The following is a 26928-nucleotide window of genomic DNA, read 5'->3' as shown; positions in this document are numbered from 1 at the left end:
TATTATAGATATGCCAAGAAATATCTATTTGTCCCTCCAGTATCATTAAAGTTGTCGAGCTACAACATATATTTTTTTTTTATAATGACGTAGAGATAAGATTCTGTGTTACATGAGAAGAAAAAATAAGCACTACAATATCACTGAAATCATTTTATATGATTGTCCATCTTTATCCTGAAACACTATTCTTTAAGAATAGCTAGTTTTACAGATTGTTCCCCATGCTCTCTTGTGTGATTATGAAATGTATTTTCTAAAGAATCATGCAAAATTTCAAAGTTCAACAATCTGTAAATGACCATGATTAATGCAGCTTATCCTATGACAGCTTTTCAGATCAGAGCCCATGAAAGATGACATGGTTATTGCTCTGAAATGTTTTTTGTCCACAATATGTCCTTATTCTTTTGTATATTTTCCTCCTTCTTTTATATTTCTTTCACCCAGTTTCACTATGATTGGTGAATTATTTTCCTTATACAGTATATTAAATATAAACAGTCATCTTAACATTTCCAGGCATGTTAAAAGAACTGACCTAATAGTGAAGGGCAACAACCTCATATTATTGTTGTAGATTTTTCTTTTGTTCATAGAATCATAGAATATCCCAAGTTGGAAGGGACCCACAAAGATCATCGAGTCCAACTCCTGGCTCCACACAGGTCTACACAAAAATTCGAACAATATGACTAAGCGCACAGTCCAAACACTTCTTAAACTCCGACAGGTTTGGTGCCATGACGACATTCCTGGGGAGCCTGTTCCAGTGCACGACAACCCTCTTGGTGAAGAACCTTTTCCTGATATCCAACCTGAACCTCCCCTGTCGCAGCTTGACACCATTCCCTCAGGTCCTATCACTGGTCACCAGAGAGAATAGACCGGTGCCTGCCCCTCTGCTCCTCCTCATGAGGAAGCTGTAGACTGCGATGAGGTCTCCCCTCAGCCTCCTCTTTTCCAGGCTGAACAGGCCAAGTGACCTCAGCCACTCCTCATACGTCTTCCCCTCTAGGCCCTTCACCATCTTTCTAGCCCTTCTCTGGACACTCTCCAACAGTTTCATGTCTTTTTTGTACTGTGGTGCCCAGAACTGAACACAGTTGGACCCCATTAGACAATGGGCAATGGACAATGGACCCCATTAGTGACCAGCTGCCAGCCTGATGCAGACCCATTTACCATAATCCTTTGACCCCTACCCATCAGCCAACTGCTCACCCATCATGTGATGTTTTTGTTTAGCTGTATGATGGACATTTTGTTTGCAACCTGCTCGTGAAAAGCCCGGCCATGGTATCCACCCAGCGGAAAGCCATGGCCTCTGCATCTCTTGTGGCCTCTCCAGCCACAGTCACTGATGTGGCTACCCAGACAGAGGTCTCGGGGAAACAAGTGTCTGTCCAGGTTTTGGGCTGCAGGGTGTGCATGAGTATTCTGTCAGTGTCTGACAGCAGCAGCAGTGGGTATGCCTGTGGGAGGTGTGCCCAGGTTGAAGAACTGCTCAGCCTGGTGGGGGAGCTTTGGGAGGAGGTGAGTAGGCTAAAGAGCATCAGGGAGTCAGAGAGGGAAATTGAGTTGTGGAAGCATACATCACCGACCCTGAAACAGACTCATGAACCAGCCACAAGTAGCAAGAGTTCCCCTGTCCCACCAGGCCACCACTACACAAAAGACAAAAGTTCCCCCACCCTGCCAGCCAGTAGGAGGGGTCCTAGGTCAAGGAGAGGAATGGAAGCAGTTTTCTGCTCGGGGTGGAAGGTGAGCCTTCTACCTGCTCACCTCACCTTCCCATATACACTTACATAACAGGTAAGAGGCTGGTCAAAAACAATGATGTAGATGAAAGTCCATCCTGGCTGGAAGGGGTGTCTAAGGCAAGGCAACACTACATCTTCTACCAAGAAAGAAAGAAGGGTTATCGTCATGGCGGACAGGTTCCTCAGGAGGGACAGGCAGGGCAGGCGAGGCGGTGGGGTGGTGATGTACATGAAGGAGAGGCTGGACTGTGTGGAGCTTGCAGTTGGCGACGGCAAAGTTGAGAGCCTCTGGGTAAGGATTAAGGGATGAACAAATAAAGGGGATGTCATTGTGGGAGTCTATTATAGACCATCCGGCCAGGATGATGACATTGATGAATTATTCTTTGAGGAACTAAGAGATACCTTGAGATAAACTGCCCTTGTCCTTATGGGGGACTTCAACTTGCCATACATCAACTGGGATTACCACACAGCTGACATGAGCAGGTCCAGGAGGTTCCTAAAGCACCTCGATGATAACTTCTTGGTGCAGGTGCTAAGAGAGCCAACTAGGAAATCAGGCTGGCAGCTGGTCACTAATGGGGTCCCCCAAGGCTCCATTTTAGGGCCAGTCCTCTTCAATGTTTCTATAAACAATCTGGATGTAGGACTAGAAGGTGTTTTGAGCAAATTTGCTGATGATACTAAATTTGGAGGAGATGTTGACAGTGTTGAGCATGGAAAGGCCTTGCAGAGAGATCTGGACAAATTGGAGAGCTGGGTGATCACCAACTGCATGAAGTTTAACAAGAGCAAGTCCTGCACATGGTACCGGGCAATCCTGGCTATACGTACAGACTGGGCGACGTGATGCTGGAAAGGAGCCCTGCAGAGAGGGATCTGGGGGTTGTGGTTGATAGCAAGTTGAATATGAGCCAGCAGTGTGCCCTGGCAGCCAGGAGGGCCAACCGTTTCCTGGGATGCATCAAGCACAGCATCGCTAGTCGGCTGAGGGAAGTGAATGTCCCGCTCTACTCTGCGCTGGTGCGGCCTCACCTCGAGTACTGTGTGCAGTTCTGGGCACCACGGTAGAAGAAGGACGTAAAACTGTTGGAGAGTGTCCAGAGGAGGGCGATGAAGATGAAGGGCCTAGAGAGGAAGACGTATGAGGAGTGGCTGAGGTCACTTGGCCTGTTCAGCCTGGAAAAGAGGAGGCTGAGGGGAGACCTCATCGCAGTCTACAGCTTCCTCGCAAGGGGGAGAGGAAGGGCGGGTGCCAATTTATTCTCTCTGGTGACCAGTGATGGGACCCGAGGGAATGGTGTCAAGCTGCGACAGGGGAGGTTCAGGTTGGATATCAGGAAAAGGTTCTTCACCAAGAGGGTTGTCGTGCACTGGAACAGGCTCCCCAGGAATGTCGTCATGGCACCAAACCTGTCGGAGTTTAAGAAGTGTTTGGACTGTGCGCTTAGTCATATTGTTCGAATTTTTGGGTAGACCTGTGTGGAGCCAGGAGTTGGACTCGATGATCTTTGTGGGTCCCTTCCAATTTGGGATATTCTATGATTCTATGATTCTATGAAGAGTCCAGATATAGACTGACTATGACTAAGAATATAGACATCTTAGTGCTTTGCTGAAATTAGATAATTCCTATTATCTGAAAATCTACACTCCTTGCGTTCCTCCAATTGGCAGTTAAGGTATGATAGTCTAAATCCTTTTTCACTGGGATTCAGGTACTATGTCTGAGTCACTTGTTCGTTCACTTTCTTTAGAACATCTATTACTAAAGCGAACACAATAAACTTTAAGATTCCATTTAAGCCTGCTTTAATTATAAGTATCACAGAATCACAGAATCACAGAATCACAGAATCACAGAATCGTCTAGGTTGGAAGAGACCTCCAAGATCACCCAGTCCAACCTCTGACCTAACACTAAAAAGTCCTCCACTAAACCATATCACTAAGCTCAACATCTAAACGTCTCTTAAAGACCTCCAGGGATGGTGACTCAACCACTTCCCTGGGCAGCCCATTCCAATGCCTAACAACCCTTTCAGTAAAGAAATTCTTCCTAATATCCAACCTAAACCTCCCCTGGCACAACTTTAGCCCATTCCCCCTCATCCTGTCACCAGGCACGTGGGAAAATAGACCAACCCCCACCTCGCTACAGCCTCCGTTAAGGTAACTGTAGAGAGCGATAAGGTCGCCCCTGAGCCTCCTCTTCTCCAGGCTAAACAAGCCCAGCTCCCTCAGTCGCTCCTCGTAAGACTTGTTCTCCAGACCCCTCACCAGCCTCGTCACTCTTCTCTGGACTCTCTCAAGCACCTCGACGTCCTTCTTGTAGTGAGGGGCCCAAAACTGAACACAGTACTTGAGGTATGGCCTCACCAGAGCCGAGTACAGGGGGACAATCACTACCCTAGCCCTGCTGGCCACACTGATTCTTATGCAAGCCAGGATGCTGTTGGCCTTCTTGGCCACCTGAGCACACTGATAGCTCATATTCAGCCGACTACCAACCAGTACTCCCAGGTCCTTCTCTGCCAGGCAGCTTTCCAACCACTCATCTCCCAGCCTGTAATGCTGCTTGGGGCTGTTATGCCCCAGATGCAGGACCTGGTACTTGGCCTTGTTGAATTTCATACAGTTGACCTCAGCCCATCGGTCCAGCCTATCCAGATCCTCCTGCAGGGCCTTCCTACCCTCGAGCAGATCCACGCACGCACCTAACTTGGTGTCGTCTGCAAACTTACTGAGGGTGCACTCGATCCCCTCATCCAGATCATCGATAAAGATATTGAAGAGGACTGGCCCCAGTATTGAGCCCTGGGGGACTCCGCTAGTGACCGGCCTCCAACTGGATTTGAATCCATTCACCACAACTCTTTGGGCCCGGCTATCCAGCCAGTTTTTAACCCAACGAAGCGTATGCCAGTCCAAGCCACGAGCCGCCAGATTTTTGAGGAGAATGTTATGGGAAACGGTGTCAAAAGCCTTACTGAAGTCAAGGTAGATCACATCCACAGCCTTTCCCTCATCCACTAAGCGCGTCACTTTGTCATAGAAGGAGATCAGGTTCGTCAAGCAGGACCCGCCCTTCATAAACCCATGCTGACTGGGCCTGATCACCTGGTTGCCCTGTAAGTGCCGCGTGATGACACTCAAGATAATCTGCTCCATGAGCTTCCCTGGCACTGACGTCAAACTAACAGGCCTATAGTTCCCCGGGTCTACCCTCTGGCCCTTCTTGTAGATGGGCATCACATTTGCTAGCCGCCAGTCGACTGGGACCTCCCCTGATAGCCAGGACTGCCGATAAATGATGGAAAGCGGCTTGGCCAGCTCCTCCACCAGTTCGCTCAGTACCCTCGGGTGGATCCCATCTAGCCCCATCGACTTGCATACATCCAAGTGCTGTAGCAGGTCGCCAACCATTTCCTTGTGGATTGTGAGGGCCACATCCTGCTCCCCATCCCCTTCCACCAGCTCAGGGTACCGGGTATCCAGAGAACAACTGGTCTTGCTGCTAAAGACTGAGGCAAAGAAGGCATTGAGCACCTCAGCCTTTTCCTCATCTTTTGTAACTAAGTTTCCCCCCGCATCCAGTAAAGGACGGAGATTCTCCTTAGTCCTCCTTTTGGTGTTGATGTATTTGTAAAAACATTTTTTGTTATCTTTATCTTTTATTTTTAAGTATGTAGTGATGATCACTGATGTTTGCTCAGTTGGAGTTACTCTTGACCATTATCCTACTCTGCAGTTAACTTTATCAAAGGCTTTGTTGGACACTTTTCACAGGAATCTAAATGTAGTTCCTCTATGCCCATGTGGTTACGTCAGATGCAACACTGCAATAATTAGAAACTAAGATCTTTGTGATCTGATTATCATCAACAGCGGCAGGATGTTTGCTTTGTGAACTGGGACTAGATAGTGTGCACCCAGCTATGTCCTTGATTCCTCACCAGCCATCTGATTTCTCCCCTTACAATAGGTAATTCACCTTCCTGAGGATCATTTCATGTCTCAGTCCTCACAAGTGGCTCAGACACATGCATTATGAGTAGCTGAGGCTTAACAGCCTAGATATCTTTTGTTGCTTCTGTTGTTATTGGGCTGTTATTGGGCTATTATTCAATGTTGTGAATCCCTTGTTTCATTTTGTGCCTGTTGTCTCTTGTCCTGACACTGGGCACTGTCGAAAAAAGCCTGGCTCCATCCCCTTTGCACCCCCCCTTCAGGTATTTATATGCACTGATGACATCCTTCTGGTGGTTTGTCTTTTACAGTTCTTCCAATTCTGTCAATTCTGTCAACTTTTATTCACAGGTGAGATGCTGTGGTCCCTTAATCAATTTAGTGGCCCTTCATTGGATTTCAATATGTCCACGATTCTCTTGTACTGGGGATACCAGAACTGGACCCAGTACTGCAGGTGCAGCCTTATCAATGCTGAGTAAAAGAGAAAGATCACCTCCCCTGAACTGCTGGTGATACTTTGCCCAATGCAGCCAAGAATACCATCAGCCTTGTTAGCAGCAAGGGCACGTTACTGACTCACATTCAACTTGGTGTTCATCAGAACTTTGATGTTCATCAGAACTTTGTCCTTTTCTGCAGAGCTGCTTTCCATATGGGTAGCCCCCAGCATGCACTGGTGCCAGGTGTTGTTCCTCCCCAGGTGTAGGACTTTTCACTTTTTGTTGAGTTTCATGAGTTTCCTGTCAACTCATTTCTCCAGCCTGCCCTTGTCTGTTTAGACAACAGCATGACCCTCTCATGTTTCAGCCACTCCTCCCAGTTTTGTGTCATCTGAAACTTGCTGAGGGTACACTCTGCCCCCTAGATCATTAATGATGTTAAAAAGGACTGGAGCCAGTAATGGCCCTTGGAGCATACTGGTAGTTACTGGCCTCCAACTAGGTTTTGTGCCACTGATCACCACCCTTTGGGCTCAGCCATTGAGGAGATTTTCAGTCCGCTTCATTGTCTGCTCTTCTGGGCCATAACAGCTTCCCTATGAGCAACCTAATGGAAAACAGTGTTGAAATAAAATGAAAGGAGCAGTTTCAACATCAACCAAGCTGTTTATCATCTTTTACTTTCATAGCCAAACAGAATTTTTTAGAACGAGAATAACTTTCTAGCCCCATAGTTAGGTTGATCAGCTGGGTGATGGAAAACCTGCAATCTGATTCCTGCTCTCAGGAACATTCGCACGTTGACATTAAACAGATATTGGATAAATGACTTCAGAATGGTTTCAAGTTTTCTAGGTAAAGCAAAGAAAATCTTATTCAAGTTTAATAGACTATTCATGCTCCATCAAATTAATGACAAAATCCTATTTTCAGTTGAAGAAATTAAATTGTTTCCTAGAAACACACAACTGTAACAGACTGACGTAGTCTGCTTTATAATATTACCAAGGATTTGTAACTCCAGAACTCATACAGATGCATAATAAAACCTGCAATATGCTGGAGTAGTGTATTTGAATTCAGAGAAATGACCCTTGGTATGTAACATATAACTATAAACCTTTGAGCAAGATGGAACATCTGAAAGCTGATTATCAGCTTTATTTACGAACGCTGATCTTGGCTGACATTTTAGACATTTCAGTAATTAAAAATGATAGTATACTAGAAAATTTGCTTACATTTCAAGAAATCTGAAACCTACTTCCACAAGCTAAATTTTGGAATCACTCAGAACCATGCAAAATTTACTGAATAATACCTACAAACTGTATTATAAAATGACAAAATAAATTTAAGTGAATTCTGTATTTTCTAATTAAATCAAATATATAGTTTTATCCTTATAAAATATAAAATATGTGAATATCTGCCTACTAAAAATGGGAGTGGCTGGTTATGTACCTTAACATTTTCAATGGGAATTATAAAATTCGTTGGCACTACACAACCTGTACAGCAATCTTAACCCTCTGTTCTTACCAAAAGAAACCTTTGTTTCTACCAAACAGCAATGGTGGGGACAACATTTCCTGAGAGAACTAGAACATCTCTTTATTATTTTATATACATGTACATTTCTTTCAGATTGAATAATAAATAGAAGAAAAACAAATGCAGCAGCAACAGTAACAAAGCGAATAAGCAGAGTCTGATTATTTTAGATCTATCAAAATTAATGAAAAAGTTATTAGAAAAAGAAGTTATAAACACCACAGGAAATTGTGTTCTCTTATTCAAAAGTAAAGAATTTACAGATGACATTTTCAAAACACAAATAAAATGAATTAATAAAATACAACAAGATAGAATGCCAAAGACAGGTATACACAGAAAAGCAGCATATTGGGTTCCTTTTCTCGTTTGATCTGATTAGTTTTTTACTTTTTGGGTATTTGGAGTTCACATTCATCTTATTTTTACATCATGGCTATACTTATTGAAAGAACCGTTAAGACAGATTTCAAAACAGGACACACTAGAAACAGTGAAAGAGGCCAACACAGTTAGTGTGGATCCTCAGAATAATGGGCCCGGAAACAATATATGATGGACATGAAAGAATTAAAGATGTTTGATCCACCCACCTCCATTTTGCTTGTTTTACTTCACACTGGGTACGGTGTCCATATGGACAGTTACTGCATCTTAGTGGATATAATACAGCCAAAGGTGGTAAACTTCAAACAGCCAAATCATCTCTATTTTTGGCATATGTCATTTACTGATGTGATTCTTTTCAGACACAGGTAATTCTGCTATTCTTGCATTTGTGTAAATTAAAACTGCTGAGCTACATGAGAGTGTATGGAAGTGATGGGAAAGATCATATCTAAATATTTGTTAAGAAAAAATAAGAAAGTGAAAGAGACAATTGCTTATTAATATTTTTTTTACTTCTAAAAAAAACTTTTAAAAGTTAACAGATTTTGAAAAATCTTGAAAACTAGAACTATCTGCATCTTATGCAGATACTTGAAAGAACATTTATCTCAGACAACTTCTGATGCTTACCTATAGATGCCTATATATAAACATCTGAATTAATTGACACAAGGGCTCATGTAATAGTCAAAGAAAATAAGGAAGAACTTTCTATCATATTAACTTAGATATCAAAACAGATCAGAAGAATTGTACCATAAATTTTTATCTCAGTGACTATTGTATGACCAGCTCAGATGTCATTGTCAAATTTTATACATCTAAAATTCAACATAAGATCAACTCTGCCACTGCATATCTCCCTTAGTTTAAGGACAGGGCCTTAAAAAACTGCCTGCAGCTCTAAATTTCTTTTTAATAGTGTTCTCTGTTTTGTTGAAACAAACAAAGCAAACAAACAAATTATGACCCTATAAATTTTCAAGCTCTTGATATTACAAGCCAATATGTCTGCAAAGATTCCTTCCTGAGTGAATCTCATCTTTTGTCTTAAGCTGTCATGGGCTGTAAGAGTCTTTAGGACATGGCTTCTCTTTGTATAATGTTTAACATAGCAAAAAATGTTAGTGGGATCTTACACTTTCTGATAGCTTTGTAATACCTCAATACACTACAGACAATAAGGAAATAAATAAATTCAGTGAGGGAGGAAACCTATAATTTTAAGATTCAAAGAAAGCAAGGCAAAGAGTTTGCCTGCAATGAAATGAGCACAAACCTGAGCATGGGACCAACTTTTAGCCATTGATATTTGAGTCCTATACATTCAAAGGACTTCACCTAGTTCAACACTCCAGCATACATACCAAGTCCTCATAGTACTCAAGAGTAAAGCTCTTCTAGTAAGACAAAATCACACCTTACACCAGATTTTTTGCCGTATTGGACCTCCCTCCTCTGTAACAACACACAAGGAAGGCAGTCCAGTCAAGTGGATAACAGAGCAGAACAGAAGCATGTGACTCTATTTAGCTGAAAAGGGGGGAGAAGGAGGGTGAGTGGGCTTCAAATATGTTTTTTGTTGTTATTGATTTTTGTTGTTGTTGCTTGTTTTTCTTTCTGAGTGCTAGCTTTAATCTATGGAATCTAATGCCTGTAACAAAGACTTCCAGAACAGAGCTTTGATACGCCATATCAACTATATGTAAGTACTCTATATAAATACTCCATGTATAAAGGTTTACAGGAAAACAATGTGTCAGGCTGCAATTAAAATGAGAGGCAAACATTCATATTTTCAGAATGCTCAGGAAAGCATAACAAACATGGTTGTGAAGGGAGGTTCCTTTTAAGCATTTCTGTTGCAGCTACAATAAAAGAGTTTTGTTAAACTTCTTAAAGCAACAACAAAGGAAGAAAGCCACTACTTAGAAGCCTCATAAGGAGATATTGCATACAGGACAGAAAGAAGGATATTTTTACCTTGACAAAGGTAAATATTAGAAAAAAGACACTTTAATTTTCAAACAAATAGATGAAATTCTAAGAAAAGTATCCTTCTGAGATCCAGTATCAAAAATCAAAGGAAATCATTTGAATGGATCAAAAAGACTGGTCATATAAAGAGGTGGCTGATGAATTTTACCCAGGAAAGCTGACATGACTGTGCAGTGAAATTAATGAAAATGAGAATTAGAATCATGAGCGAGAACCCCCCAGTACAGAATGAACAGTCTTCACTGTTTGCTTAGAGAAGACACTTGGCTATACTACAAAGCTCTAAATCTTTGCTTAAGTTTTTCAAACACCTAAGGCATTTAGGTTTAGGAGCTTGGTTAGCACCAATCTATAGCTAAAAAGTATATATTGCAGAACTGTTACATATTTAATTACTTTGCTGTGCAATTCCTGTGATAGAACTGAGGGAAAGGTTCATTTTATTGAACTTCAGTCAAGCTTGTAGAGGAGTAGCTTTTGTAGATTAAATTAGTCATCTATGCTTCCTCTGAAGTAAATGGAGAGAGAGAGACACCTCCAGCAGGAAATTAATTTTAACTTAAGTTAGCTAAGACTGTTTGGATGAATCACCTTCTGATGTTGTCTTTCTCTCTTTATCTATTTCAGAGGGCATCTAGTTGCCTTTAGCTGGCTATTAAATTTTCAAATGACTCTTATTAAGCAAAATAAATCCTACCAATATTTATTTACAGCTGCTTTGAACTATATAAGCACATACATTTTATCTGTTTTTTAGAGTTGTTAAACATGTTAAATGTGTAAATCACTTCTCTGATTCTGGAGGAATGTTCAAAATTCTCATCCAAAACAAAGTGAGCTGAAAAACTACAACAACAAAAAATGTGGACTTAGTTTCAATGTATTCACTCAACTTTGTTGCATGTAAAATCTTATAGCTCTGTGGAGGACCTCTGATCACAGCTTTTCCGGTCAAACTTGCTTCACAAAACTTAAACTTACTGAAATCCCCCACTGCTATGGAGCACTTACAACTGTATCTAATCAGTGGTTTCTTTTACATGGACATGATGTTTGTATTTCCATAGAAAAGACAACTAAAAACTGCAGATACCATGCACTCTGCAAGTGTTTATATAAAATTTAAACTTAGAGCAGTAGGAAGAACTGAGAATCTCACAACAGTGGCAAAGAAGTTGAAAGATTAAAAACAAAACAAAACAAAATAACAACAACAAAAAACCCACTAAGATTAAAAAAGATAGTATTATGGGTATGGATGAGAAGTAACAAAGATAGCATGTCAGTATTAATTTGTAGGTAATAGCAACCCCTTTCCACTATCAACAGTAAAAATTCCATTGCATGGGAAGCTGGCATAGTTTATATAATTGCTTAATAATTGCTTAAAGAAGTTGAGCCAGAAAAAAAGCAAGATCTGTGTTATAACCAATGTGTAGCATTAAAACTGTATTTATGGCAATAATTCTTAAAGTCAGAGAATTACAGGTGTTTTGGCGAATTTTATAGCAAAATCATTTCTTTTGTTGTGGGAAAATAAATGAGTTCAGAAAAGCTACAGTGGTGGATCTGAGGAAACACTCTGTATGGACCAGCCTCTGGTGCTTTCTGTTACAAAGTATGTGTCAATCAAAATGTTTTTTACATATTCATTGTTCCTCTGATACTGTACATTTATTGAAATATATATATTTATGTAATGTAAGCATTGAATCTTTACATCAGTTTAGTGGAAGATACAAAGATGTTTGGTTTCCCAAACACTGGTACTCTCATTAGCATGTGAATTCATTTCCATCAACATTGAGCTATTCATCAACAATGCTCAGAAACTTTTTCAAAGCAGATATTTCAGTTAGAAGAATTCCCCTCTTTTAACCCTGTCTTCAGACAGTTGAGCAGAAAATGGTCTTAAAGGCTACTTTTCTCTTTTGAGGCTACACTGCTTTTGATGTTGCACAGAAAAATATAAGAGAAAGGGATGGGACCTCTACAATAAAAAATTGTGTGAGGTTGCATGGGTGTGAAGAAAAATAGGCAAGGAAGGAAAAGTAACTGGAAGAATGTGGGTGGTATATGCAGTATTTGCTGATTGTCATTGCTAGTTGATAGTTATTAGGCATGCTGACATGGTTCCCAACCCAAACCACTGTGACCTCTGTCAGCCCAAAATTCCAACTTAACCAAATGGACCTCGACAGAGATACAGCAAATATAAACCTTTCCAAAATCTGACCACTGCCATCACTGCAGACCATTTGGACTCTGGATGCTTCAGATCTAAACCTACCACGGAGAAGGAAGGGAAGAGGGAGTGGTCCTCCTGAGTGCCAGCCTGACGTGGACAAGATAGTACCTTAGGTTATATTTAGCATGTACTAAATCAAGGAAGGGAATCACAGAATCACAGAATCACAGAATTGTAGGGGTTGGAAGGGACCTCAAGAGATCCTCATGTCCGACCCCCCTGCCAAAACACCCAAATGAAGTTTAGATAGATTTTTCACATTATTGTTTTGTAGCTGGCTAGTCTATTACTTTACAATTCGTTGATCTTCTGATTAATAGCATGTTAAAGATAAAAATTTAGTGTAGGTAGAGAGGTAGTATGAGGACTACAGAATATCTACCAGCATTATTTGATTCTAGAAAATTGTACCTTCCTTCTCTTGGGTCATGGTTTGTGGCTTCTGGAATACTTTACGAGTTGAGATTTGATACTTTATCTTTTACACAGATTCACCCTTTATCAGGGTTGGAAGTTCTCTGAGATTCAGTAATGCTTACTGAATGCAAATAGATTATTTAATCTAGATTCACCCATCACAGAGTTAAGTAACCTGCTAGTAGACATGCACATGCATTAATAGTCTGTATGGGCTGAGTAAATATCAGAAAGAAAATAGAGAAAAGAAACATGGTGAAAGATCTAGAGGGGGGGAAAGTATTATTATCTGTCTCTAAGGCCAATTGACATTGACTGACTTAAATCTATGTTTATGAGCTAGTGGATTTCATAATTTGCTTTGGAAATACATCCACACAGAAGCCCTGTGTGAGGATTTTTCTGGCTATCCCCAGGGCCCTGGAAATGGGCATATGGCAACTCAGGCCATGTGTGAAAAGTGGTATGTTGGAGAGAGTTGCAAAATTGTTTACAAGGAAATAGATGTTTTTTCTATTTTCCAGCATATAACTAATCATTCTCTTCTTAGTGTTATCTTGAAAAATAACAGGTACTGTTCCTGCTTTTTATAATATTTCTTTCCTAAATCTGCTTTGCATTATGCACTTGCTTGTACATACATACATGCATAACCACAAAATTTCTCATTGAGTTCCCCACTGGTGAAAGATCATGAGAGCCACCACTGGTGTAGACAGTCAGAGATCTCATATAAAAACTGGCTAATAAGTTTGTGTGGTGGTTTAATAATGGTAGGTAGCTCAGCACCGCCATGCTGCTCTCTCACTTCCCCTCCTTAAAAGAACAAGGGGACAAAATATAACAGAAAAAATAAAATAAAATATCATGGACTGAGATATGGCTGGGAAGATCACTCACCAGTTATTGTCATGGGCCAAACAGATTCAGTGTAAGGACGATAAATAGAATTTATTGTCTATTGATAACAGACTAGAGTAGTAAGAATTAAAAGCAAACATAAAACACCTTCCCACCTGTCCTCTTCTACCTCTTTCCCCCAAGCACCACAGATGAACAGGGCATTGTGGTCAGCCCATAGCACTTCATCTCTGCCACTCTTTCATCCTCACTCTTCCTCTCTTCCATTGTGGGGTACCTCTCATGGGATGTAATCCTTCCCAAATTGATACTATGTGGGCTTCCCATAGACAGTAGTTCTTTAAGAACAGCTCCAATATAGGTTTATACCATGGGGTCCATTCTTCAGGAACAGACTGTTCCAGTATGGGTCTCCTGTGGATGGCAGCTCCTGATGGACCTCCTGATCCACCATGGTCTTCAGTTCCAGCCTGACGTCTGCTCCTGCATAGGATCTCCATGACAGTGGCACAGCCTGCTCCACCACGGTCCTCTCCATGGAATACTGGGGAACTTCTACACTGACACCTGAAATACTACCTCCCCTGAAGCAAAACCTTGGTGTCTGCAGGGTTGTTTTTTTCACATTTTATCACTCTTCATTCCCAGCTGCTGCTTTACAGCAGTTTTTCGCTTTCTTAAATAAAGGGGAGCAACCAGAGTAGCTAATAGGCTCCTCTTTGGCCAGTGGCAGGCCCTTTTTGGAGCCAGATGGAACTGGCTCTTTTCTAACATGACATAGCTTCTGGACTCTTCTCACAGGAGCCAACATTGCAGCCCCCCCATCACAAAAACCTTGCTGTGTAAACCCGATAAAGCTTGGTTATTTTCCATTTATCCATATAGGCTATGACTAACTCTAGTATATCAGCCTCTTGTCAGAAAAACTAGCAATATTCATAAACTAACATTAGTGAGTAGACCCTGCTAGCCAAATCTGTAAATGAAGTCCTGCTACTTCTGATTCAATGAAAAATAAGTTGAAATTGGTAGCTGCTCCAGATCCATATCATGCACTGATCCTCAACACATGACCTGTGCTACCTAATACACAGATGATAAACTCAACAGCCCAAACACTGTATCCCTCCCATACTTAAATCTAACACTCACATGTTTATTCCCAAAGGCTGGAATTCAAACTTTTATTGTAATCTTGTCAATCCTTGTCAGATTTAGATCTAATCCCATCCAGCTGCTTCTGCTATTTCTTTCCATGTTCTTACAGTCCACAGTAAATTCATTTCCAGCTGTTACCTGTCAGATCCTCCCAAAACTCAAGTCTTCAGTCATAAACCCATTCCAAACATAGCCACATAACCTATTTATTACTTGCACAAATATAAAATTTAGCTCAGTTTTGGTCTTTATCTTGTTTCTAGCTCAGCAGTCATAACCATTACATGGTAACCTCTATTAACCCATGTCCTAAACCAGCCATCCAGTCCTAAACTTGCATCAAACTTAAACATCTTCCAATATTGGTTCTAAAACATTCACTCAGAAGTTTTCAAAGAAATTAGAAATTTTATCCCCATATTTTTTTTTCAGAAAATGAGGGATGTCAATTTATAAACACAACTTATCACCAATCTTTAATAAACGTGTAATTGATTTACTTCATAAGGGACCTTTTTTTTAGATGATATATATTGCTTTACCAAATATTGCTCCATATTGCCAAATAATAAAATGGGCAGTGTACATGGTGCAATCTGACTGCTGTAATAACACTGTGAAAGTCTATAAGTGAAGTGCTCTTTCTACAAATTATTTGAAGAAGCCTGGGAAGCAATTTAACAAAAGCAGAACTAATGCTAATACAAGTAATATATACACCTTAGTTTACAATGAAATCAAATTAGTTTTATCTCTTCTCAACTGATCTGGTTACCATGTTAAGTTAGATCAAGCTGCTTATCTTGACAAAGACTGATTCCCAATTAAAAATCACATAAGCTAATAAAATGATAGCTTGAAGTTTATCCAGATAGCTTTATTAAAAACAATTATCTATGACATAAGCACTACTTGGAATGAATGTATTGCTGAAAAATTTCAGAAATGATAAAAAGCAGGAAATCTTAGAAGATATGTAGCGAGACTTAAGGTGACCTTGTAAATAGCCTATATAAAACATTTTATAAAACTGTGGTTTCCTGACATTCTACATTTTCCACCATTTGATGTCAGGTTACATCCAGTGAAATGAAACTATATGAACAGCCGTCCTTCAAATCTTAAGTTCCATCATTTTTCCTGCCTCCTAGGGCATGAAATAGCTACCCACCACCTGCTGTTCATAGGTTTGTATGTCAGGTTGCAAGTCAGAATTGATATGACTTTTACAGTGCCCCAAACTTTATTATATCTGTGTAGTGCTTAGAATTGTCACTGGTGCCCTGTGCTTGTCTGCAAGCTTCCTTAGAACTAATTTAACACAAAACTAATTTTTGACTAGGCTGTCTATGTCTGAACTTTACCATATATCATGCAAGGAATTTGAATGAAAATTCTATATTTGGAGCAAGTTACAGAACAGCCTGGGGCAAATTCATTAAGCATCTGCAGCCGAAATTATTTTGGGTTCATTGGTTCAATGTTTTTCATGAAATAATCATATGCAGTTATTTAGATTTACAAACAAATATTTCTGTTTGTCAAACTGATGATGGATAGAAACTTACTCAAGGAACTATCTTTTAGCTAACATCCTCCATGTGCATCCAGTATATGAAGTTTTCCAGGTATGTTTCCGTCTTTTTTCTTAAACAATTGAAACAGCAATATTATTTGTTTACTTATTTCATATGAACACACAAGATGGAAGTAAGTGCAAAATACATGCGAAGATTCAACTCATATAAGCAGTGAGAAAGCTTTCAGGCTATGTTTTTCTCATCACTGTTTACTTGATGGAAAGAAACTAAATTCCTTGACCTTGGGTTAGCTATCATAAAATGTAATCAAATTTCTTTAAGCTCTGAATAAAATGTTCTAAACAGGTTAGCAAGCTAAGTTTACTCCATCTCTATGATGTATCATGTCCTGAAGCAGGTCATATTGCCCCTGCAAAAAATGAACAACAACAATAAAAAACCTTTTGTTGCAGAAAAAATACAGGTTAAGAGCTAGTGACAGGCTAACCATAAGGTGCTGCTATTTCTTAGAAACACTGGAAAACATACAAACAATCAAACAAACAACATCAGCAACAAAAACCCTAACAGGTCCACAAGGAAGGATTTAGCTAAAAATCAGACAGACTTATGAAAATTGTAATATATATATATATATACACACATATATGCATTTTAAGAAATCTCCAATGTTGATATTGTTTTTATTGTTGGTATATATATTCTTAATGACATTTACCTCACTACTGCTGCCAGCCACAGGACCAGTGATGTTGATTACACGCAGAAGCTGGCCCTCTGGCTCTTTGTCCCCTTTGCATTATTGTTTTCACTGATTTGTTTTATTTTATTATTATTTTTAATCTTCTTACCAGTCTTTATATATTGGCATTACTATCAGAACAGTCATGAAAGCATTGATTTCTCCAGGAGAGCAGAGCAACCTGGTGGATCACTCAGACTTGCAATAACACATCGAAGGTATTATATGCCATAGTTGGGGAAACACAGCAGGGAAACTTGATGACATACCTTCATCCTTTTCAGTAAAAAACAAACAAACAAAAAAATAGAACCAACACAACAACAACAATACAAAAGCAGCAAATTACTATACAGTATTGACAACACAGGTTTACATCAGCTAGCCCAAAACATAATGAGAAGCAAAAATTGTGTACTCTTGACCGTCAACTTCTTTCAAAAAAGGTTTAGAAGATTCATCCACATACTTTTCTAGTTGCAAAAATAATCAGCAAACAGAAAGCTGTCCACAGTTTGATTAAATGCTAGCTCAACACTGAATTAAAATGAAGGAATGTTTAACTGTGCAAGCTAGATATTTCTTCTACTAAAAACCACAAAACCTTAGATGGTCACAAAGAAGTGATTGTGGTTCAATAGAATAAAACTTCACATGGTGTCCTTGCACACAATATGCAGCCATCATTTACAAAGATTCTTAAATGTTCAAAAAGCTGTTCCTTCATTACTGAGAATGAATAAATTTTCTTTGTCTCCAAAAACACTTTCAAAATTGGTAGTACACCCCAGAGGTCTATGGGAATAAGTGTTATTCTTCACAGTTTAAACAGTAAAGCTTATATCAATTAATATTTCTGAAATATAACTGAAGTAAGAAATGTGTTTTCATAGTCCACAGTGAATGGGTAGATTTTACCAAACACATTTTTGTGACCTCATTTGGCAATATTTCTTTCATTTCAGTATCTTTGTTGTTTTTGTCATGTCTATTTCGATATCTTGAATTACACATATTCCCCCTACACATCCAAAAAATTAATACATTAATTTTAAATTTATTATGGTTTAATAACATAACTATTGATCTGAAAACAAGCAAATAAACAAACAAAACCAACATGAAATGCCAGATATGCAATAACAGCAACTGTTTTCTCAGGCTGAAACTGATTGAAAGCATCCCCTATATAAAAATGAAATGCATTTCTGTGGATGCACTGACGCTTTACCATCTGTCCAACATCTCAGATTTACTCTCCCAGATAACTTCATATTTCACCCTGCAGTCCCTAAAGAAACATCACTTTAAACAGGGCCACATGGAAAAATGCACTTCAATAACATCTGAAGGTCTTGCATTTAGCTGCAAGGGCCTCCAATCTAAATGAATGATGTGCCTGTAGAGTAAGCTCAATTTAGAGTTATGGAAATAGGGAGGAGAAAATGTAAGGGACAGAATGTTGTTTCTTTCTTTCTTTCTTTCTTTCTTTCTTTCTTTCTTTCTTTCTTTCTTTCTTTCTTTCTTTCTTTCTTTCTTTCTTTCTTTCTTTCTTTTTTGAGAGACAAATAGTAGGGAGTGGCCTGGGGAAGACTGGGAAGAGAAGAGGGGCTGAAGAAGAGAGATAAAAGAGAAGAAAAAATAAAAAATAATAAAAATAAAAGTATCAGCGGCTCCAGGATGATGGCAGTAAAAGACACAGGGATTTACAGATAAAGCAAGAAGATGCTGGCAGCCATCTATCAGTCTGCCTTGATGAAACAGGTATTGGAAATTAACTCAGGAACCCTATGAATTACATTCAACCCATGCTCTGGGCTAAGCACTTGTCAATTTTAGCTGTTATTGCAACCTATTACTTACAGACTACATGGCTGGCAAGCTAATGATGCTGGAGAGTGTTAAAGAATAGCAACATAAACTGTATACAGAGATGCTTGTCACAGACTGAGCGTACCTTCCCATAAACCTATGTGAAAACTCAAAGCCCAAACTTTTCATTCCTCAGTGAGCACTTAACCCCATATCACATTATTTCATATTGTGGAAAAATAAGTACCTGAAGAACTAATCAGTGATCTGCCTGTTCACAGAAAGCCTTTTCCCAAGATTTTCTGAGCATTGTGAAAAAGTGCTTTGATTAAACTTTTCTTGAACTTTATTCCCCTTCTCTACAGGATAATTCACGCTGCGGCAGAGCTCTTGAAACTGACAATTTTTTTGGAGGATGCTGATAAAAGAATAGACAAATATAAAACTCCAGCCTTTAACGTACAGAATGTACTTTGCTGTGGATTGGGACTTCCCACTTGGCTAACGTTTGATTACTTAGCTTTCAAAAACAACCTTCAAGGGAAGGTTAAATTAATTTTATATCTTCAAATACATACATTAATAGTTATACACTGAAGTACTGGAAACACATTTTATTAGAAATTTACTCAACCAATATACTGGAACTTTATTGTATTTTTCATCTGATAAACTTGTCTAACAGTGAAATATTTTAATAAGCAAGCACATTCAGAGTAAATGTCAGAGAGTGTGATCCTGTGACTAACAGCTGCTGCTGCTGCTGTTGAAGAGCTGGGGAGAAGAGAGAGGGTAAAAAATAAAGTACCAAAAAAAACCAGGGAAGTCCAACTTAGAGCAAATGTTTGTCAAGTAAAAAGGACAGCTTTTTGTCCGATGGAAAAGATTTAATTAGAAAAGTCATGGAAATAAGCTGCCTGGGTATCAGATCCGTTTTCTTCAGATAAGCTAATGAACCTCATTGAACTTTGCAAAGAATTGCTGAACCAATAACACAGGGGGAAAAAAATCTGCTGTAACATCCCTTAGAAATGAATTAACCAATTACCAGTATGACTCCCCACCCCAGGTAAGGAATAGTATGACAGATTTAGTCACAGATTTTTCTTCCATTTGGAAAGGCAATGGTCAAATAAATGACTAAAACAAACAAACAAACAAACAAACATAAAAAGTTCTTTTGTACATTATTTTTCTTTTACAGTAGACCATAACTTCAAAATTTAAATAACATATTGTATGTGTTTAGTCACCTACATGGTACATTATCTATCCAGTTTGTTGTCTAATTTTATTTTTTTTTTTTCCTTAACAACAACCATAACAAAAACCTATTAAGGAACTGTCCTGGTTCCAGTTAGGACAGAGTTAAGTAGCTCATAGTAGCTGGTAGGGTGCTATGTTTTGGATTAGGATGAGAAGAGCGCTGATAACATGCTGATGTTTTAATTGTTGCAGAGCAGTGTTTACACCAGGCCAAGGACTTTTCGGCTTCTTGCTCTGTCCTGCCAGCGAGCAGGCTGGGGGTGCAGCAGGAGCTGGGAGGGGACAGACCCAGGACAGCTGACCCAAACTGGCCAAAGGGGTATTCCATACCATCTGGCGTCATGCTAAACAATATATAGGGGTGGCTGGCCGGGGTGGGGGGGCCGGCTGCTCGGGAATAGGCTGGGCATCGGTCAGCGGGTGGTGAGCAATTGCATTGTGCATCACTTGTTTCCTTACACATTATTATTGTTAATACTATTACCATTATCACTATTATTATTGTTATTATTATTTTCCTGTCTCAATAAACTGTCTTTATCTCAACTCACAGGCTTCACTTTCCCGTTTCTCTCCCCCATCCCAGAGAGGGAGGGGGGAGGGTGAGCGAACGGCTGTGTGGTGTTTAGCTGCCAGCCGGGTTAAACCACAACAGTCTTTTTGGCGCCCAACGTGGGGCCCGAAGGGTTGAGATATCGACAAATCTGACCAGAGTGTGTTAAACTAAAATTGGTATAAGTATTGGACCTGCTTAATAGTTGCTAGTCACGATGTTGATTGCCTTAATCTCCAGTCTGCTGTGCCTGTTTTCCAAATTGAGTTTTATAGCGCGCTACTTTCTGTATGTGCTCCCTGTTGCACTGTTTATCCTTTCCGGGCCCTGGTTTAAGATCGTTATGGTACTGTGCAGTGTAACAATGGCTTATGAAATGATGAAATATCTGGTCACGACTCTAACCTGGTATTTGTACTCAGCACTGAAGTCGACTCTATACTTTGGAACCCATATCTCGGAAACTATTAGCAATTACACCTATTGCCTGTTTTCGTTAGGGAGCCAATCTGTGAAGGGGACAGGGGAAGACATGTTTCCCTACCTGTTCACTCTCCCTTTCTCCTTCACCACCACCCTCTTATCCCCCGAGTTAGTTACGGTGGTTCTCCGAGATGTTGAATATCCTTGGGATACTCAGACCAGCCTGCTCTTGTTGTTATGTCTCCTGAATGCGCTTCAGATTTTGTGGAGGGTTAAACAACTACTTAGGAATCTCATCCGGAGATCTGTCTTGAGGCGGGATAGTTGCGAGTGGCAGGGAGTGTGGGAGGATATGGGCAGGTTTCTAGAGCAGTGGTCACCTCCAGTGTTTTGGACATTCACCCCTGAACAACTGCAAAATCCTAAAAAGCTGGCAGAATGCTTGAAAAAAAGGTGTCATGACTCTGGCAGTTCCAAAGTGACACAAATCACTGTAGCGTGCTGGGGTCTGGCTTGTGCCTATCGAGCTGCAATTGATGCTATTAGCAACCTAGCTCCAGCTCCTGCAGCCGCTCCAGTTCCAGCTCCTGCAGCTACTCCAGCTCCAGCCCCTGCAGCCGCTCCAGCTCCTGCAGCCGCTCCAGTTCCAGCTCCTGCAGCTACTCCAGCTCCAGCTCCTGCAGCCGCTCCAGTTCCAGCTCCTGCAGCTACTCCAGCTCCAGCCCCTGCAGCCGCTCCAGCTCCTGCAGCCGCTCCAGTTCCAGCTCCTGCAGCTACTCCAGCTCCAGCTCCTGCAGCCGCTCCAGTTCCAGCTCCTGCAGCTACTCCAGTTCCAGCTCCTGCAGCCGCTCCAGCTCCTGCAGCCGCTCCAGTTCCAGCTCCTGCAGCTACTCCAGCTCCAGCTCCTGCAGCCGCTCCAGCTCCTGCAGCCGCTCCAGCCCCTGCAGCTACTCCAGCTCCAGCTCCTGCAGCCGCTCCAGCTCCTGCAGCCGCTCCAGCTCCTGCAGCCGCTCCAGCTCCAGCCCCTGCAGCCGCTCCAGCTCCAGCTCCTGCAGCTGCCCCAGCTCCTGCAGCTGCCCCAGCTCGTGCAGCTGCTCCCACTCCTGTGGCTGGGTCAGAGAAACGAGCTGTAGCAGTGCAAGTTGACCCCGCAGAGGGTATCCCAACCCCTGTGGCAGACCCTGTGTCTGGGTCAGAGAAACGAGCTGTAGCAGTGCAAGTTGACCCCGCAGAGGGTATTCCAAGCCCTGTGGCAGACCCTGTGTCTGGGTCAGAGAAACGAGCTGTAGCAGTGCAAGTTGACCCCGCAGAGGGTGTTCCAACCCCTGTGGCAGACCCTGTGGCTGGGTCAGAGAAACGAGCTGTAGCAGTGCAAGTTGCCCCTGTAGACAAGGTGAAAAAATGGTATAGAGGCTCAGGTCGTTTAAAACGCAGACAGTCTTCTGCTAAGTCTGGGCGTAGTGAAGACGAGGCTGGGCCATCAAAGGTGCAGGAGACTGAAGATGAGGATGAGGATGTCGGAAAATCAACAGTAACTACCCGGACTCTACACCGGCCATCAAAGGTGCAGAAGACTGAAGATGAGGATGAGGATGTCGAAAAATCAACAGTAATTACCCGGACTCTATACCAGCGTGAGCTACGAGATGTGCGAAAAGATTTTGGTCGCTGTATAGGCGAGCAGCTTGTCACCTGGCTGCTCCGGTGCTGGGACACGGGAGCCAATTATGTGGAATTGGAGGGCAAGGAAGCCAGGCGGCTGGGATCCCTTGCTAGGGACGCATGCATTGACAAAGCAATTGGAGATGGAGCACAATCTCGCAGCCTCTGGAGGCGTCTCCTGTCAGCTGTGAAGGAAAGGTATCTCTTCAAGGAAGAACTTGTATGTTTACCAAGCAAATGGACCACCATGGAGAAGGGAATTCAGTACCTGAGGGAATTGGCCGTACGGGAAGTAATTTATAAGGACCTAGACGACGCACAAACATCCGCAGATCCAGATGCAGTCCGGTGTACACCACCCATGTGGCGGAAGTTTGTACGGAGTGCCCCATCATCATATGCCAACTCATTGGCAATACTAGCCTGGAAAACGGAGGAGAATCCCACAGTGAATGAAGTGACTAAAATACTCCGGCAGTACGAAGGAAATCTCTCCTCTTCCCTAAAGGCCTGTGTCTCAGCTGTGGAGAAACTCTCTGAAGAGGTCCACCAACTTAAAGAGAATTTATCTTCCCCTCCACCTGAACGAACCAGTGTCCACCAGCTAAAAGAGAATGCTTTAGAGAAACTTTCTGAAAAGATCCACCAACTTGAAGAAAGATTATCTTCCCCTTCACCTGAACGAACCAGTGTCCACCAGCTAAAAGAGAATGCTTTGGAGAAACTTTCTGAAAAGATCCACCAACTTGAAGAAAGATTATCTTCCCCTTCACCTGAACGAACTAGTGTCCACCAGCTAAAAGAGAATACCTTGGAGAAACTTTCTGAAGAGATCCACCAACTTAAAGAGAGTTTATTTTCCTCCCCACCTGTACAAACCAGTGTCTCAGCTATTAGGGGTAAACGTTCATCTATGCAAGGAAGACAATATGGTGGGCACACACACCGCGCCACCCTGTGGTTTTACCTACGTGACCATGGAGAGGACATGAGAAAATGGGATGGAAAATCTACTGCGACCCTAGAGGCACGGGTACGTGAATTGCAAAGGAAAACAATTGGGAAAAAGGAGTTCTCTGAAAGGTTTGCTGCTCCAACTTCCAGCAGGCAGTCCTTTAAACACAGAAATGAAGATTCTGACCAGGACTAGAGGGGCCCTGCCTCCAGCCAGGGGGAGGAAAGGGACAATCGAGTTTATTGGACTGTGTGGATTCGATGGCCTGGCACGTCAGACGCACAGAAGTATAAGGCTTTGGTAGACACCGGTGCACAATGTACTCTAATGCCATCAAGCTATAAAGGGCCAGAGCCCATCTGTATTTATGGTGTGACGGGGGGATCCCAGCAGTTAACTGTATTGGAGGCTGAAGTGAGTCTAACCGGTAATGAGTGGCAAAAGCACCGTATTGTGACTGGCCCAGATGCTCCGTGCATCCTTGGCATAGACTATCTTAGAAGAGGATATTTCAAGGACCCAAAAGGGTTCCGCTGGGCTTTTGGCATAGCTGCTTTGGAGACAGAGGACGTTAAACAGTTGTCTACCTTGCCTGGTCTCTCAGAGGACCCTTCTGTTGTGGGGTTGCTGAGGGTTGAAGAACAGCAAGTGCCGATCGCTACCACAACTGTGCACCGGCGGCAATATCGCACCAACCGAGACTCCCTGAGTCCCATCCATAAGCTAATTCGTCAACTGGAGAGCCAAGGAGTGATCAGCAAGACTCATTCACCTTTTAATAGTCCCATATGGCCAGTGCGAAAGTCTAATGGTGAGTGGAGACTAACAGTGGACTATCGTGGCCTGAACGAAGTCACGCCACCACTGAGTGCTGCAGTGCCGGACATGCTAGAACTCCAGTATGAACTGGAATCAAAGGCAGCCAAGTGGTATGCCACAATTGATATCGCTAATGCATTTTTCTCCATCCCTCTAGCAGCACAGTGCAGGCCACAGTTTGCTTTCACTTGGAGGGGAGTCCAATATACTTGGAATCGGCTGCCCCAGGGGTGGAAACACAGCCCTACCATTTGCCATGGACTGATCCAGTCTGCGCTGGAGCAGGGGGAAGCTCCTGAACACCTGCAGTACATCGATGACATCATTGTGTGGGGTGACACTGCAGAAGAAGTTTTCGAGAAAGGGAAGAAAATAGTCCAAATCCTTCTGAAGGCCGGTTTTGCCATAAAACAGAATAAAGTTAAAGGACCTGCACGAGAGATCCAGTTTTTAGGAATAAAATGGCAAGATGGACGCCGTCAAATCCCAATGGATGTGATCAACAAAATAACAGCTATGTCTCCACCAACTAGCAAAAAAGAAACACAAACTTTCCTAGGTGTCGTGGGGTTTTGGAGAATGCATATTCCAAATTACAGTCTGATTGTAAACCCGCTCTACCAAGTAACCCGTAAGAAGAATGCTTTTGAATGGGGCCCTGAGCAACGACAAGCCTTTGAACAAATTAAGCAGGAAATAGTTCATGCAGTAGCCCTCGGGCCAGTCCGAACAGGACCAGATGTAAAGAATGTGCTCTACACCGCAGCCGGAGAGAATGGTCCCACCTGGAGCCTCTGGCAGAAAGAACCTGGGGAAACTCGAGGTCGACCCCTGGGGTTTTGGAGTCGGGGATACAGAGGATCTGAAGCCCGCTATACTCCAACTGAAAAGGAGATATTGGCAGCATATGAAGGAGTTCGATCTGCTTCGGAAGTGGTCGGTACTGAAGCGCAGCTCCTCCTGGCACCCCGACTGCCGGTACTAGGCTGGATGTTCAAAGGAAGGGTCCCCTCTACGCATCATGCAACTGATGCTACATGGAGCAAGTGGGTTGCACTGATTACTCAGCGGGCTCGAATAGGAAACCCCAGTCGCCCAGGAATCTTGGAGGTGATTATGGACTGGCCAGAAGGCAAATACTTTGGGATATCACCAGAGGAGGAGGTGGTTCGTGCTGAAGAAGCCCCCCTGTACAACAAGCTACCGGAAAATGAGAAGAAATATGCCTTGTTCACTGACGGGTCCTGTCGTATTGTGGGAAAGCATCGGAGATGGAAAGCTGCTGTATGGAGTCCTACACGACGAGTTGCAGAAGCTGCTGAGGGAGAAGGTGAATCGAGTCAGTTTGCAGAAGTAAAAGCCATTCAGCTGGCTTTAGATATTGCTGAACGAGAAAAGTGGCCAGTTCTCTATCTCTATACTGATTCATGGATGGTAGCAAATGCCCTGTGGGGGTGGTTACAGCAATGGAAGCAGAACAACTGGCAGCGCAGGGGCAAGCCCATCTGGGCTGCGGCATTGTGGCAAGATATTGCTGCCCGGGTAGAGAACCTGGTTGTAAAGGTACGCCATGTAGATGCTCATGTGCCCAAGAATCGGGCTACTGAAGAACACCAAAACAACCAGCAGGTGGATCAGGCTGCTAAGATTGAAGTGGCTCAGGTGGACCTGGACTGGCAACATAAAGGTGAATTATTTATAGCCCGATGGGCCCATGACACCTCAGGCCATCAAGGTAGAGATGCAACCTACAGATGGGCTCGTGATCGAGGGGTGGACCTGACCATGGACACTATAGCACAGGTTATTCATGACTGTGAAACATGTGCTGCAATCAAGCAAGCCAAACGGTCAAAACCTCTTTGGTATGGAGGACGATGGCTGAAATATAAATATGGAGAGGCCTGGCAGATTGATTACATCACACTCCCTCAAACCCGCAACGGCAAGCGCCACGTACTTACAATGGTGGAAGCAACCACCGGATGGCTGGAAACATATCCTGTGCCCCATGCCACCGCCCGGAACACTATCCTGGGCCTTGAAAAGCAAGTCTTATGGCGACATGGCACCCCAGAGAGAATTGAGTCAGACAACGGGACTCATTTCCGAAACAACCTTATAGACACTTGGGCCAAAGAACATGGTATTGAGTGGGTGTATCACATCCCCTATCATGCACCAGCCTCTGGAAAAGTTGAACGATACAATGGACTGTTGAAGACTACACTGAAAGCAATGGGTGCTGGGACATTCAAAAATTGGGATACACATTTGGCAAAGGCCACCTGGTTAGTCAATACCAGGGGATCTGCCAACCGAGCTGGACCTGCCCAATCAAACCTGTTACG

This window comes from Anser cygnoides, chromosome 1, assembly GCF_040182565.1.
Source record: "Anser cygnoides isolate HZ-2024a breed goose chromosome 1, Taihu_goose_T2T_genome, whole genome shotgun sequence".
Classification (NCBI taxonomy): Eukaryota; Metazoa; Chordata; class Aves; order Anseriformes; family Anatidae; genus Anser; species Anser cygnoides.
This window is presented reverse-complemented; position numbering follows the sequence as displayed.